The sequence below is a fragment of the Mirounga angustirostris genome, unplaced genomic scaffold, assembly GCF_029215605.1.
Source record: "Mirounga angustirostris isolate CCGP_5_RB_7025 unplaced genomic scaffold, mMirAng1.0.hap1 SCAF_10, whole genome shotgun sequence".
In the NCBI taxonomy this organism is placed as follows: domain Eukaryota; kingdom Metazoa; phylum Chordata; class Mammalia; order Carnivora; family Phocidae; genus Mirounga; species Mirounga angustirostris.
In genome coordinates, this window is record NW_026991718.1 from 33,704,362 (window position 1) to 33,717,611 (window position 13,250).

Genomic DNA, 13,250 nt, shown 5'->3' on the forward strand with positions numbered 1-13,250 from the left:
CCCCTCCTCAGCTCGAAGGCCCTCCCTTCCCGGCCTCCCGGCTCCAAAAGAGGGAAACTCAGTTTCTAGCCACAGCGTCTCAGACGGCCCACAGGCTGCGTCTACATGGTACCCAAACATCTGGATGAAATGTAAATAAAACAAGCAGATGTTTCTCCTTCATTACAGCAGGTGCCTTGGCAGAGCCCTCAGGCTTGAGCTATGAGGGAAGGGCTCTCTGGGGTTCCGGGGCCCAGCGCGGCGTTGGGAGGACTGCGCACCACTGCCCTTATCAAGGGCCTCACAGAGAGGAATGAACAAAGAAAGCCAGCCACCCCTGGAAAAAAGGTGCTGGCAATGGATGATAGCCTCTGTGTGGACAAGATGAAAGGTTTGGAAACCCCGGGGTGGCGGGGTGGGGGAGCTGGCAGGAGGAGGGTTAGAGGGAGAGAGGTCCTAATGCAAATCAGTGGAGAAAAGAGTCATGCCAAATCCCTCTTTAATTTCATTGTGACAAAGGGTTTTCTGAGCCTCCACATTCCACACCACTGCCTTCCAGGAAAAGGGACTGTCGTGAAGAAACAAGGAGTGGTCAGGGGCTAAGTGCAGGGGGGCTGGGCTTCAGGGACAGAGGTTGTCCTGGGGTTTAGAAATGGCACAGAACTCCCCCTTATCACCCCATCTTCTGTCTAACAGGAGACCAAGGGCCAGTCACATTTGACTAATAAAGGGGGGTTGAGATACTTGTGAAAGGAGCATGAGGAAGGACAGGGGTTCAGGGGACGGGAGGAAAAAGGAGATTCACTGGTTGCTACTTGCCTTCCCTTTACTCCTTCCATCCTCTGTACCCTGCTACGACGTGTCCCACTGACACGGTCCCCCCAGTCCTGTCCTCCATTCTCCTAGCCTTGTGTTTGACACTGAACCCATTCCCCTTGCCCCGGGCGACACCCTGACACACTCCCCCGGTCCTGCGTGTGACACCGACACACTCCTCCAGTTTTCTCCACTCCCCAGCCATGTGTATGACACGAAAACCACTCCCCCAGTCCTCTGCCCTCTCCTCTAGTCCTGGACGTACCAGGGACCCACCCTCCCTGTCCTTTCCCCCACTCCCTCAATCCCTGTGCGTAACACTGAACACACCCCTCTAGCCCTCTCCCCCAAGTCCCCCAGCTCTGTGTGTGACACTGAACACACTCCCCGATCCTGATCCTGCCCCCCACTTCTCCAGTCTCTGGGTGTAGCACTAAACACACTGCCTTGGTCCTGACCCCTGCTCTCCCAGCCCTCTGGTGGAGCATCGCCCGTGCCCTTCCCTGACACTCCCAGAGCCCCGGTGTGTCAAACCAAACACATTCCCCAGGGCCACCTGCCTTGGAAGCAGCTTTTTTACCCCACTATCTCCAGAGACACTTTCAGGACCCTACAGGGATCCTTCAGCCCCCAGCCCAGCACAAACAAGCATCGTTGCACGTGAACGTGTGAGTGTGTATGAATGTGGGAGGGTGTGTGTGTTGGCCGCCATCAGAAGGTTGCTGCTCCCAGCTTCCCCCATGCATCCACTGATTACTGCATTTTGCACCCAAAGCAAATATTTTCCTTTGACCTCAGTGTTCCTATCTATGCAACTGAGCTACAACTGTACCTCAAGCTATTCAGGACCCATGGGAAAGGGTCCAGTTCCCATCAGGAGTTGAACATTCAACAACTGGACTGTGGTTAGAACCAGGCGAGGCACAGTTTGGGGGGAGGAGATTGTACTTTGATGAAGAAGTAACTTTTTAGTTTGGTTTTTCTTGCTTTTTTTTTTTTTTTCTTTTTAGGAAACAGGAAGAGCCAACCAATGCCCCAAGGCTCCGGGTTTTCCAAACAAAGACTCTCAGCCCTGATAACTACTGCTGTAAGAAGTGGAGGGCTTCCTTTCTCATTTTGGGCCAGGGAGTAAGAGTCAGACACAAAGAAAGCTGGAGTACCTGGGTGATCCAATAACTTCCCCCAAGTAGCCTTGCTTTTTAGCATCACGGGTTAGAAGTTTATAGGAATTCTGGATCCATGGTTTCCTATGGTCGCTTTTACAGATCTTGTTAATTTATTACCCGTGGTTACACTTTTAATGGAAATCATGAAGAAATGGCAAAGGAAACATGAGCTAATTTTTTTCCAGTGACACATTTCCCTGCTATTTAAATAGCCGTTTTGCCAAACCAAACACAGCGCTTACAGCCAACAGTGACACATGAAGGAGATCACTGTGGCCGATCCTGCCTGCGGCATCCAGAACAGGCGAGACTTTCTCTCTGCTTCCCCAAGGGCCGGAGGCCGAGGAGGGTGGACTGGGGGGGGGGGGGGGGGGGGGCGGGGCGCCTGGAGCCCGGGGCACAGCTGGAGCCCCAGAGCCGGGGTGACTTGCAGCTCCCACCCTCTCCCAGGCAAGGCTACTTGGCTCCTGCCTGGAGCCTCCTCCCCGCCCCCGGCTGAGGGGCCCCGGGGTGACCATTTCCCCCTCAGCCTGGGAGGCCCCCCAGAGCCGGCCACAAACAGGCCACGGGCAAGGACTGCCCAGCTCTCTCTGCCAGATGAGACGCTCAAGCCTCTAGCTGGGAACACTATTGGGTTGTATAAAACCAGAGATAGACTTTGGGGGGAGCCTGGCCAGCTTTGTTCCAGCTCTGTGGTGGCAGTGGCCGTTATGTGACCACACTTGCACAAGGCGCCTTTGTTGGGCAAAAGCCCAGAGCCTCTGACTTCTCCTCAGAAACATTAGCCTCTGACGTTCTCTTGCTCCCTGGCTCTGGGGCTGTGATGTCACCAAGCACTTATTAACTTCTCAAGAAGCCAGTTGAGAGCTGTGGCACTGGGCAAGCAAGAAGCCAGGGCCTGGGATATTGGTGAAGGGGGAACAGGCCCACAGAGACGCTGGCAAGAGCTGCTGCAGGGAGCGCAGTGGAGGGGGAAAAGCTGCTTCCTAACAGCTCGGTCAGAACCCTGCCTGCAGTGGAATGGGAAGAAGCGAGGCTCTTCGGGGCCAGCCTCCAGCGCTTGGACACCTTGGATCAGTTGTCAACCTCAGGGGCCCAGTAAGAGGCCCCTGGCACCGACATTCCCATGGTGAGCTCCCCTGACGAATATCAGGGTAGGTGATTCCAGAAGGGGGCATGAAATGGGGAGACAACATCCCGGAGGGAGGAGACCTAGCCAGCAGAAGCTGAGGATTAGGCACCCCCAGGCCCCCCTGCTTCACCAAGCCTGGCTGAGTTTCTGTTCCCCTCAGTGGGATGCTCTCCGGCCCCCAGAGCCCCCCTGCGAGTGTCAAGGTGAGCAGAGCAGAGGGGCTCAGACTGAATTCGGGCAGCAGGCCTGCTGGCTTACTGGGAGAAACCACTCTCCCTTCTCCGCTTTCCAGAGAGAAAACCCACTTTAGTGAGGCTCCGGAGAGAAGTTAACTGTCGTCTTCCCTTTGCCAAAAAGTATATTAAATTCACTGACCGCATTTTTCCAAACCCAAGTGCAGAGGACATTAGATGCAATGCACACTGGCTGGGCTCTGGTGCGCCGGGCACCCCACACATTTCATTTTGCATTATTAATATTTAAACCAAAGCAGCTGTTCTCTGCATACAGAGCCCAGAGCCTGCCCAGGGCTCCCATGGAGACTTCTCCTTGGGGCCAGATGCACCAGCTAAAAAGGCCTTTGTTGACCCGCAGGCCTTGGGCCACCTGGGACAAATTTCCCCGAGCAGCCGTTCATTGATCTGTGATGACTTTTCTGGGACATTTCTGGGCAAGAGGGCTCGGTGGTTTGTTGGCAAGAGCAGATTCTATTGATCTGGCTTAGCGGAGATTCAGTGGGGCCCACCCAGAGCAGATTTTTTGAGAGGGGTAGAGTATCTCTTTGAAACACCACCCTCCTCTTCTGAGCCCTCTCTCTCAGGGTTAGGTACCCGGGGCTTTCGGGGGCTCCCTCAACTTTTTCTCCTTCAACACTACAACACTCATACCAAGCTTCTGCACCTTGGAGCCTGGGGTCCTCCTCCTGGGCATTTGCCTATTAAAGCCTCATCCCTAAGCTGGGTGGGGAGACTCTTGCCTGGGTCTGTGGGCCTGCTTGGCAGACACTACCCTACAGTCGGATACACAGAGCCCCTTCCCAGCCTGCCTTCACTCCTTCACCCTTGGGACTCTGTGCTCCAGCCACCTGGGGCAGCTCTGTTTCCCTGATACACTAAATAGTATCCTTCCATAGCCCATCTGCTACCCCGACTTGCCTTTGACGTCCCAGATCAAAAGTCACATCCTCTCCACTACCAGCCTCCACCCCCACCCCAGGATGAACTAATTCCATACTCCTCTCTCCTCCCGTAAGACTTTATGTCCCCCTGTATTTTGGCATATATCTCATCATATTGTAAACTTTTCTTTCTATACTAGTAAAAATTCACATTTGTCGAGCATTTTTTACACGCATGATGCTTTAAGTAGAATTATATACCGTATAATTTTCACAATAACCCTATGAGACAGGTTCTCTGATTATCCCCATTTCACAGATGGCATAACTGAGGCTTGGAGATGGTCAGTTGCCTGCCCAAGGTGACATAACTAGGAATTATCTGTTTCCCCCCAGAGACTACAAGCTCCTCAATAAGGGGACTGTGTCTTATGCATCCAGGTCCTACCTAACACACTGTCCCATTATAGGTGCTCAATCCATGCTTGTTGAAATGCAAATAAAATTAAATCAAGCCAGCAGTGGGGCACCTGGCTGGCTCAGTCGGTAGAGCACGTGACTCTTGATCTTGGAGTGGTGAGTCCAAGCCCCATGTTGGGTGCAGAGATTACTTAAAAGTAATTTTTTTTTTAATTTTTAAAAATTAAGTAAAGCCAGCAGAAGGATTTTCCCAGGTCAGGATCTGCTGAGATGTCCTAGTGTCCCCATTTTCTTTAGGGGACTGCCTAGCCCTAGCTCCTAGGGAAAGAGAAGTAACAGCTTGGCAGTAAACGAGATCCAGATTCCAATTCCAGTTCCTCCTGAACTTGAACTAGCTGTGTCTCTGTTTGCGCATTTGCAAATTGGTGAAAATAATAGTGCCAACCTAATTTAATCCTTAGAACAATCAATGCAGTGCTGCCTGAGCTCGACTGGAGAGGGGGGAGGTTTTCAGGATTATAGGAAGGGATACGTGGAGACCTCTAGCCCGGCTCTTGCCGCATTACAGACACACACACACACACACGGACGTCTCGTCCACACACAGAAGTGCTTGCACAGCAGTGAGGCGAACAATGTGCTGTATTTATATAGGGCTCCGTGAGGCACTGCCAAATGCATCTCTTCGCCTAACCCTCACGACGGTTGGAAGCCAAACATTACTATTATGATCCTATATGCAGACATCTAGCGCTGCGTAACAAACCGCCCCAAAACTGAGTGAGTGACTTCAAACAATAGCATGACTTTTGTTCACAAATTTGCAAGATGGGCAGGGCTCCGTGAGTCTGGCCTTTGATGCTGGCTGTCAGTGGAGACCTTAGCTGGGACGCTCGGCCAGAATGACACGTGCGTGTCCCTTCCATGTGCCTGAGCTTCCTCACAGCATGGTGGCCGAGTTCCAGTGTGGGAGAGACAGAGACACACAGTGACACAGAGAGAGAGCACGTGCACCAGGCAGTGGAAGCCACACGCCTTTTGTGACCTAGCCCAGGAAATCACAGTGTCATTTCGGACACATCCCATTCACAGAGACCTGCCTAGGTTCCAGAGTAAGGGACAGAGACTCTGCCTAATGGAAAGTGGTCAGGTTTTGGAAGAGCATGTGGTACTAGAAATACTACCATGGCCTTTTTTGGAAAATACACAGAGCACCAGTTTACAGAGAAGAATACTGAGGTGAGAAGGCCACGTGGCCCGTGTAAGAGCACAGAACCCTTGAGCAGCAGAATCAGAACTTGAACCTAGGCCTTCTGACTCCAAACCTGGGGCTTTGTCCACTGAACAGTGTGCCTTCCAACTGCATCTGGTGGGGCTTCAGAAAGGCCCAGCCCATTCCCACATAACAAGGCCTTTCAAAGTCAGCCTGCCCCCTCACACACACACACACACACACACACACATACACACACACCCCACACACATACACACACACACCCAACACACAGACACACACCCGACACACACACAGACACACACACACACACCCAACACACAGACACACACCCAAAACACAGACACATACAGACACACACACAACACACACACAGAACACACAACACACAGAGACACACACACAGACACACACAACACACACACAACACACACAGACACAGACACACACCCAACACACAGACACATACAGACACACACACAGAACACACAACACACACAGACACAGACACACACAGACACACACGGACCCAACACACAGACACACACCCGACACACAGACACATACACACACACAACACACACACACAACACACACAGACACACACAACACACACACAACACACACAACACACACACAACACACACACCCAACACACAGACACATACAGACACACACAACACACAGACACACACACACCACACACACATACAGACACACACACAACACACACACAACACACACAGACATACACACAGAACACACAACACACACAGACACACACAGAGACCCAACACACAGACACGTACAGACACACACAACACACACACATACACACACAGACACACACACACAGAACAGCTTCTTCCTGTAGTCCTGTGGGATAAAGGACCTGGGGAGGGGCAAATCTCAGTGGGTCAGACCCCACCCTATTGCTTCACTGCCAGGCCACGCTGAGCCGGGGGACCCAGGCCAGCTAGGGACAGAGCTGGGGAGTCCTGATGCTCAGGGGTGACAGTGGGAGGAATGACAGGGGGCAGTCTGGGATGTGTGACGACAGCAGGAACTAAGAAGACTGTGGGTAATTGGGGGAATTGTTGGAGAATGTGAGTGTGATGTCAGCCTCAGTGAAAGAGAGAGGAAAGCCGGGGGTGAGGGGCTCCTGGGGTGGCGGGGGGGTTGGCCAGGAAAGGCAAGGGCAGTCAATTTGTAATGGGAGAAACAGTTTATTAGTCTAGAAAAGTTTAACTTGAAGCTCCCAGCCTACCTCCACGCCTCTGCCCTGCACGGGCAAATAGCACAGATGTGATTATAACCCATGCTGGTTGAATCCAGGGGAAGAGGTGGGAATGCATTGATTTCTTCACAGATTATTAAACAACTGAGCATAAAGCCAGCTCTTCGCCCAGCCCAGGGCCGGGGGCATCACGAATCAGCAGCAGTCCTGAGAAATCCCTACCTACCTGGGTCCACAGCAGGTGGGAGGAGCCTGCAGAGGTCAGGGTTGGGGCAGTCCACCCCTCAAGAATCTCTGCGGAATTTGGCTGATGCCTCTGGAAGTGCTTTGAAGGACTTGTTAAGGCTCCATCCCCAGAACTGGGTGCTCCCCTGCCACCCTTCCCAGAGGTGCCCGCAGGCCTGAAGCTCGCATTGAGTCCCAGCCTTTGGCCTTCATGAACTGAGCCAGGAAGCATCCAGCACACACTGGGACAGCATTGTCCGTGACGGCGGCGCGTCCCCACCCACAGCCAGACACAGCTGGCCTCATCCACTGCTACACGCTGTGCAACCTTGGGCAAGTCACTCAACCTTAGAAGACTCGGTGGAAGGGGAGCAATAGTATCTACTCCAAAGAGCTGTTGGGAGTCTTAAATCAGATGGCATGGGTTCCTACCCCAGGGCCTGACCTATAGGATTTGATACATGGGCACTCTCATCCCTAGCCCTTTTTCTCTTCCATTCTTTTCCAAAGAAAAAAACCCAAAACCATGATTCATCCTAAACCTCGTCTCGGCCAGACAAGTAGAGCCAAAGAGAGGCAAAGCTGATAAAGTGTTGGGCCGGGTGGGGGAGGGGGGGTGGACAGAGATTCAGAGGTTCGAATAGGCGCTTTCTGCCTTTAGGAGTCCCTGGTCGAGGAGGCTTTGCAGGACACTGGGAGCTAGAGCTGAGGTGCCAGCCCCCACTATGGGGGGAGAGCCTCTTGTCATCTCGTGCAGTTTGTGCTTGAGGTCCAGACAGTTCCAAAGCCTGTTCCTCAAACCCCGCACTCCATCAGACCCCAGCAAGGGGCCAGCGAGAACAAACAGAAGCACAGGAACCAGGAGAGAGGCTACTCCATCGCTGTCATGGAGACATGACATGCAACATCATCCTGGGCTTCACTGCGCCTCTATTTTTTCACCCAGAAAATAGAGTCAGACTGATGGTGTCCTCTTGGCCTCTTGCATTTCCTCCTCTAGCTCCTCGTCGCCCCTCCCTCTCCTTCCCCTCAGGCCTCAGCCAGACAAACCATGCTTAGCCAAAGGGAGGAACAAGGCTGTAGGCTGTTCTCTAAGGTCCTTTCGGTGGCTCCACCTTCTGAGGGCCCCGTATTCCACTTTTCTGAGCCAGCACTGGGGTTGGATAGGGGGACCACAGCCCTTGACTTCCCTGGAGGACTCTGATGCCATTCACACCCTTGTCCCTCATGGGCTTCTGTCCCTCTGGGACTCTTGGACGATCTTACGCCACCTCTCAAAGTTCCTGGGTTAAAAATACTTTCTCTTGGGGTGCCTGGGTGGCTCAGTCGTTAAGCGTCTGCCTTCGGCTCAGGTCATGATCCCAGGCTCCTGGGATCGAGCCCCGCATCGGGCTCCCTGCTCCGCGGGAAGCCTGCTTCTCCCTCTCCCGCTCCCCCTGCTTGTGTTCCCTCTCTCGCTGTGTCTCTCTCTGTCAAATAAATAAATAAAATCTTTAAAAATACATTCTCTAGAACCTTAGGAATGAGACTGAAAAATAAACAGCCTCCAACCTTGTCTCGTGGTTTTATTTTGAGACCACTAACAGCCCAAAACAAACCTCCCCTTCCCTTTCTCCTCTCCTGGCAGCTCCAGCATCCTCCAACTCAGTCCTGCCTAGGCCAGATTAGGGATGGGAGGAGGTTATGGTCCATGGAAGGGTCATACCTTGAACTTTATGGGGTTTGTAATGGCCAGGTGCAGAGCTGGGTCCCTCCTTTTCTTGAAAACAGCCAGAGAAATGAAATGCAGGCTCCAGAGAGCACCCAGTTCTGCCAAGGGGCAAATCAAAAGGGAGGGGGATGGGAACACAAACGGGTGTATGAAGATAAAAGGGAGTTTTGTACTGGCACAGGGGGCAGCCTTTGGGTGAGGAGAAATAAAGGAGTTGTGAGGAGGCTGGTCATGTCATAACCAGCAAGTGACAAGGGATAAGAAGTTTCCATGGGTTGATAGAAGGTTACCCACCATGAAAGTAGTTTTCAGGCAGGTATCAGGAACTAACTGGGTTGAAGTTGAGAAGAACCCATGGCCACCTTTCAGGGTTCACTGCTCATGGTCCCCAGAAGACTCTGGCCATGATATTCCCTCAGGAATATCTCCCCTAACCTCAGAGGTGCCCGGGAGAAGCCTTGGGGCAACTGGAGCCCAACATTCCCTGGGCTCTTCCAGCCCAACATTTATCTTAGGGTTATTTTCACTCCCAAGAACAAAGAAGCTTTCTATTCAGCAAGTGGCGAGAACCCACACCTCTGACAAGCCATAGATCACCCTCGGGGAGAGTGAGAGGGACTGGTGGCCAGCACGTGGGGCTGCTTCTCCCTCCTACCCAGACCCACAGAGGGGGTGTCTGGCTCATGGCTTGCTGTAGGGTCCTGGGCAGAAGGCAGAAATTGTGCAGGACAAACTGGTTCTGTGAGCCAGAGGCCAAGCTGGGTGGGAAAGGGGGAAAGGGAGGGCATGACTGACTCTCAGGAAGGAGTTCTGAGCAATCCCTGCTTGGGCCAAATGCTCTGGGCTCAGTGTCCTCACGTGAGAGACACGATGACCATCCAAATCACCTGGGGAGCTCTAAACAAAGAAAAGTAATGCACACCCAAGGTATATAAAGGCTGATAGCACAGAAAAGGTATATATTGGATTCAACACCCCCGGTGGCTGCCATTGTGGGTGAATATATTTTTTAAAGATTTTATTTATTTATATGACAGAGAGATAGAGTGAGCCAGAGAGCACAAGTAGGGGGAATGGTAGAGGAAGAGGGAGAAGCAGGCTCCCCGCTGAGCAGGGAGCCTGACTCCAGGCTTGATCCCAGGACCCTGGGATCATGACCTGAGCCAAAGGCAGACGCTTAACGACTGAGCCACCCAGGCGCCCCTGAATATTTTCTCTAATGTTTGGAGGGGAGTTTTAATTTTTATTTTTGTAGCTGAATTTCTTGTTTCCTTCAATAAATATATTTGAATACACTAGCACATGTAGGTATGGACACAGGCACACACACACACACACCACATATATATACATATGCTTATAAACTATCCATTTTCACACATTTGATAAGAAATTAAACACAGCGCTCTACAACATCCCTTTCACATTTAACCATATAACTTATAAGTCACTCCACATTTGTACATATAGAACTATCTCCTTTTTGCTGAATTGTTAGTATTCCATTGCATGGCTCTCGATGGATATTTAGGTAATTTCCCATCTTTTCCTATTACAAATAACACTGCAGCAAATATCCATGTAACATATCTCTTTGTGCACATTTCTGAGGATGAGTAGGGTATATTCCTAGAGGCAGAACTGCCAGGCAGATCAAAGGGCATGCATATTCTTTTATTTCAACAGATATTGCTAAATTGCTCTTTATAAAAGCTGTAGTTATTTACACAGACACTGACAAGGTACGAGAGTGCCTCACATCTTAAGTCAACACAGTATGTTATACAACTCTGGATTTACATTAATGTGATAGATGGGAGAAATAACATTTCATCGTGGTTATAACTTGCATTTCACTCAATACAAATAAGGCTGACAAACTTTTAATGTGTTTAAAAGCGATCTGCACTTAAGGGAGATTTAAAATATACACATCCCTGTATCCCACGCTCAACAATCTGATTCAGTGAACCCCAAAACTGTATTTTTTAAAAGTGATTGGGATAAATGATGATTTCTTAAAGAGAACATTAAAAAAAAGAAAAAAGAAAAAAACACTATCCATGAAAGAGAAGACTGATACATTTACTTTAAATGTCCCTTCATTAAAAGAGAATGAAACTGGGGCACCTGGGTGGCTCAGTCGTGTAAGCGTCTGCCTTCGGCTCAGGTCATGATCCCAGGCTCCTGGGATCGAGTCCCGCATCGGGCTCCCTGCTCCACGGGGAGCCTGCTTCTCCCTCTCCCACTCCCCCTGCTTGTGTTCCCTCTCTTGCTGTGTCTCTCTCTGTCAAATAAATAAATAAAATCTTTAAAAAAAAAAAAAGAGAATGAAACGTTTGAGCAACAGACTGGGAGAAGATATTTGCAACATATGTATTCTACAAAGAACGCAGACCAGAATATGTAAAGAAGCCCTACAAATCAACAAGAAAAATTAGAAATCAACAGCCTAATTTTTTTTAGGTGGTAAAAGACATAGACACTTCACAAATGAAGATAAATGAATGACCAAGAGACACATGAAAAGATATTTCCTCATAACTCATCAGGGAAAGGTAAATTAAAACCACAATGAGATACCATCACTGGTAGTACACTGGGAAATATTTACCAACCAACTTTCCAGGGATGAAAGCATTTCTTTGGTGTAAATATTCCCACCAGGGCAGAGTGTAAGCTGCCCAGGTGATTTTGCTGATTGCATAATTAGGGAGCGATGGATACAGTTGACGCTCACGAGCCACACAGGCTGGCTCCAGCACCTCACCTTGACCACAGCGCACCTGCCACGAAAGCTAAAATGAAAAAGACTGACCACACCAAGTGAGCGCTGTAGGAATGTAGAATAAATACAACTCTAGCAGCTGGCTAGTGGGAGTGTAAATCGGTACGATCACACCGGAAAACTGACAATATCTCCTAAAGCTAAACATATTCTAACCCTGTGAGTATGTATACCCCCCCAAAATGCATACCCCGCAGAACTGAGGGTGCATGTGGTGGCTAAGTTTAGGTGTCAGCTTGATCAGACCATGGGGTGCCCAGACGTTTGGTCAAGTATTTTCCTGGGTGTGACTGTGAGGGTGTTTCTGGATAAGATTAACTTTTGAATCAATAGGCTGAGTAAAGCAGATTGCCCTCCCTAATGTGGGTGAGCCTCATCCAGTCAATCAAAGACCTGAATAGAATAAAAAGGCTGAGTAAGAGGAAACTCTTCCTGCCTGACTGCCTTGAACTGGGGCATTGGTTCTTCTGGGCCTCTGGACTCAAACTGAAACATCAGTTCTTTCTGGGTCTTGAGCCTGCAGGCATTCAGACTAGAGCTTACACCACCAGCTCTCCTGGTTCTCAGGCCTTTGGACTCAGAGCTCACCATTGGTTCACTTCGCCTGGGTCTCCAGCTTGCAAAACACAGATCCTGGGACTTGTCAACTATAATGTGAGACATTTCCTTATAATAAATCTCTCCTTCTTTACACACACACACACACACACACACACACACACACTACTGGTTCTGTTTCTCCAGGGAACTCCGAATAACACAGCATATGTCCACCAAAGAAATGTATATGAATGTTCATAGCAGTTTTATCTGTAATAGTCAAAAACTGGAAACAATCCAAATGTCCATCAATAGTAGCATGGATAAATACATGCTGCTAGATTTATGCCATGGTATACTATATCACAATTAAAAAGAATAAACTACAGATACATACAACAGAATGCATGAATCTCACGGACAAAATGTTGAAAGAAAGGAGCCAGACCCCCAAAATACTATATATATTTTTTATTTATGTATATTTTAAAAACAGGCAAAATTCATTTATTATGAGATAAATCAAAATAGCAATTACCTTTGTGGAGGTTGATATTGACTTGGAGCAGGCATGAGGGAGTGTTCTGAATATTCAAGATGCTCCATATTTTGATATGGATGATAGTTACAAGGGCACGAAAATTGACCCAGCTGTACACTTAAGCTTTGTACCCTTTACTGTTTATATGATATACCCCAATATAATTTTTTTTAAATAAGTGTTTTTTAAAGCTACCAGGTATTTCTGATGATCAGCCTAGTATAGGAAACATTGGACTTAGAATCTGAAATTTCTCTTAAAGCCAGTGCTCTGTGAATGAGAGAAGAAACAGGTAGAATGGCACCAGGGCAAAGGCAAGAAGAAGGAAGCTGGGGTGCCTGGCT

General features: G+C 49.6%; 1 long non-coding RNA gene across 1 annotated transcript; it reads left to right on the forward strand.

Moving 5' to 3' along the window:
• Window positions 1-2,643: 2,643 nt before the first annotated feature.
• On the forward strand, window positions 2,644-8,621 carry LOC135361852 (uncharacterized). Its single transcript, XR_010405987.1, has 2 exons — window positions 2,644-3,090; window positions 7,234-8,621. It is a non-coding gene; the product is annotated as an uncharacterized LOC135361852 (long non-coding RNA).
• Window positions 8,622-13,250: the final 4,629 nt, after the last annotated feature.